The sequence below is a fragment of the Eurosta solidaginis genome, chromosome X (genome assembly GCF_040869045.1).
Source record: "Eurosta solidaginis isolate ZX-2024a chromosome X, ASM4086904v1, whole genome shotgun sequence".
Taxonomy (NCBI): domain Eukaryota; kingdom Metazoa; phylum Arthropoda; class Insecta; order Diptera; family Tephritidae; genus Eurosta; species Eurosta solidaginis.
This window is the reverse complement of record NC_090324.1, coordinates 201,231,832-201,235,469: the sequence shown is the minus strand read 5'-3', so window position 1 is coordinate 201,235,469 and position 3,638 is coordinate 201,231,832. Positions and strand designations below refer to the sequence as shown.

The 3,638-nt window shown below is 39.1% G+C and overlaps 1 pseudogene; it reads right to left on the bottom strand.

Annotated features, from left to right (window-relative positions):
• Window positions 1–222: 222 nt before the first annotated feature.
• On the bottom strand, window positions 223–2,841 carry LOC137235372 (serine/threonine-protein kinase greatwall-like; annotated as a pseudogene).
• Window positions 2,842–3,638: the final 797 nt, after the last annotated feature.

The window sequence follows — 3,638 nt, the reverse complement described above, 5'->3', positions numbered from 1 at the left end:
GGTACCTTTGGCTTTTTGGCCTAAAATGGTGCAGGGTGAGTCAAGTGCCAATTAATTGCTGCCATGGGTGTTGGCATCACTGTTGATTAGTTATTAAAGGCATTTCCTGAATGAGAAATGTCATTATGAAAAAATCCACGAGGTTGTCGGTAGCAGAGTGGTAAGTATTGTAAATTTAGTTGTGGTTTCCTTTTACTATGATTTCTTTCTTATATTTTCAGGTCAAATACAATCAAATGGTCGTTTAAAATTGCTCGATAAGTCGCGAAATGCGCATGCTATTGGTTTCATTGCTCATATTGACGTTGTAGCTGCGTGCCTAATCTGAACAGCGCGTATCAGTTTTAGAAACACACATATTTTCAGCCTTATTCATAAAACTTCTAGTTGTATTATTCTGCTAGATAGAACAGTCACTTTTCCTACTCGATACACCAGAGTCTTCTAGACATTTGAAGTGCGTAAACGCTGTATCTCGTCAATGGTACGTTTCCGAACCATGTTAAACTCAAATGAAGTTTTTTCCTGCTCATATGGTCCGCCTTTAGCGAAAAACTTATTTTGCTTTTTATAATCAAGCTTGCAGCCATTACAGTTCGCTTTAGAAACAGCAGCATAGTCATCTGCTACTTTCATGCCAATACTTATATCTGCAAAGCCAACGTGACGCGTGTTATTGGCTGCAATTGTATTCGCACTTCCATCATTTTTACTTAATTCTGTTGATGTACATTTATGATAGGAGGAAGTGCTATCGGTGAGTTGTGTATTGGTTGCGTTGTAGATATATTAATTTCGTCAGCTGAAAGGAGTGGTGAGACACCAGAAATTTTGCTGTCACTTGGGCGTTCAGCTTCATTCACCCTCACGAAGGATGTAGCTACAGCAAATGAATTGGTTGTTGAAGAGAATAAAGCAAACAAATAAATTTCATCGTGTATCCAAGTAAAACATTAAACACAGGAGTCGGTAGTAGCTCTATACCTATTATTATAGCCACGCCAAGTGGTCTTCAAACCGTACATGTATCAAATGCAACAGTTATAATATCATCAAAATCTTCATCGCCAGGAACAGGTACGATTGCTGTATCACAACAATCTTCTCCTTCTCGATTGAGCGCTACACTTGGTGGCAAAAAAGTATCTATTAATAAACCAATTGTAGTCAGTCAAATAAGAGGACAGTCTGACATAACTGCAGCTACTAAAAATAAAGCACCGTCCTCCCCACAACTTCTCAAACAATCTAACGCCGCATGAAATATGCAACAAACGCATAAGCAACAGCAATCGCATAGTTTTTGATACCAATAAGTATGGCAAACTCTTTAACAAAATCAGGAACTGGTATTGAGTGTCAAGATGTTTTAGTCAGAGACACGAATTTGCGTTCAGTGCCTGCTTCGTCTCCAACAACAATGTTGATGCCACAACAGCTATTTATATGGATAGCACACAATTTATTACGAATGTTGATAATGGAACACAGCAAGAACAATCGCCACAACAACAACCAAAACAAACACTTGCTGACAATATAATACGACTTGTACCAAGCATTGGGAGCGGCAGTGTAAGGTCAATTTTACCATCTACATCAACAAGTGGTGGCATTGCTAGCTCTAATAAGCAGCCCGTTCACGTAATTGGGCATCGTGTCGTGGCAAGTAGCGGTAGCGGTGGTGGTGGCGGGGTGGTGACAGCAGTGCGCTCACCAACACAACAAAACAATACGCAGAAAAAATATCAATAATAAATTTAAGCAATGCGAAAACATCTGTTGGCGCGGTTTCGTCAATAATAACTGCGGCCAGTGGATCTTCGCTTATAAAAATGTCACCTCACACATTCGCAACATTGCAACAAAAACATGGCCAACATATTGTTGTAAAGCAATCGTCAACGTCTCCCGTCACGATATCGTCACCCGCAAACCAACAACAGCGTGCGATTGAAAGAACTACATTTTGAAAAACTACTTCAATTGGTGCTCAACCTGGACTCACCCTACAGGCCCTTAAGTCAATGATGTATCTGCTTCACTATCTGATGATTCAGTTCTTACATTCCGTTCATTCATCAAATTAGGAGTGCCTGTGCCACATTCTATTTTCTTCTCCGAGCCAAAAGACGAGTTCGACGTTAATTAAAGCAACTGACCAGGTGTACGTGTATTAGTGTAGGCGAAGTGTTTATCAGATCGGAAATTTCCAAATCTTTCCTATTCTCAATTTTGCTCAAACCAAAATCAGTCAACTTTACATGACCAGTCTCCGATAACAGCATATTATCTGGCTTTATATCACGATGCACAATTCCATGCTCATGTAAATATTGCAATGCTAATGCAACTTCTGCCACATAGAAACGCGCAACTGATTCGTCAAAGTAGCCATTCATGGTAAGTAATGATTTGAGACCACCGCCCACCATGTAATCCATTACTAAATAGATATAGGAGATTGATTGCAGCGAGTAAAATAGGCCGACACAAAATGGGCTACGTGACAATGCTAAAGCATTACGCTCTGAAATAACTTGTGATACCATATTCTTATTTATCTTATCGGATTTACGCATCACTTTGATTGCGTATAATTTATTAGGATCATCGTTTTTATAGCGCAGAAACTCTTCCAAATACGCCGCGGCTTATTGGTTTAATAATACCGACGTCTTTGATTGTGGGTAGCTTTGTGCACGTTTGATTATCTGGTCGAGTTGTTAACATATTAATTTTATCTATTAAACGTCCTCTATCAATTAACCTGGATGTCTTTTTGGGTGTCTTGTAATCACCTTGCTGGTATTGCACGCACGCAGCTTCCTCCTTTTCCATGACCCGATCGTATAATCCTGTTGAATTGCTGCCGCGCATAGATTTTTCCAAAGTACTCAAGAATACACAGACTTTATTTTCTATAACGATGGATTAATAATGGATATATCGCGTGTGAATATATTTTATAAATACATTTTTATTGAAAATAACACGTAAGCTGAAATATATAGCACAAAAAATCCTTTCAAATTTTCGGGCAAACGTTGATTGAAATAATTTTGACGTGGGCCATACAGTATTTGGGGGTTTAAAATGTGGTTGAACAGATTGGCCTTGTGGAATTTGATGGCGTAGAGCCTGGTCTTGCTGCTGGGGATTTACTTCGTGATGCTATGTCGGCAAGTACCAGTTGTACGCTGTATGGTTCAATTTTGAAAAATGTTGATCGTCCACCATTGAAATACAATAATTATCACCCTTGCCGATCTGTGTAAGAAGCATACGCACATTGTTGAACGTATTATTGACAAAGTGTTGGCCAAACTTGCATCGCCATATGTAGTGAACCGTATTGAGACTTTCACATGCCTTGAAAGGTTAGTGTTGCAGAATCAATTAAAGCTGCATGGTTCGCTATTATGGATGAAAGTACCGGGCTGGCTAGACGTGCCTGTGATTTTTTGAGGAGTTTTTTCTGAATCGACGCTTTTTCAAAAGTGTCTTATTGAATGTCCCTTTCGTCTTTAATGAATATGAGAATTTCGATGGTTTGGATAGTTTTTCAAATACAGGTATTAAATCACCATTGAAAGGTGAAGGCGCGCTTAAAAGCCGACAGTTGTGTTTCTCTTTTT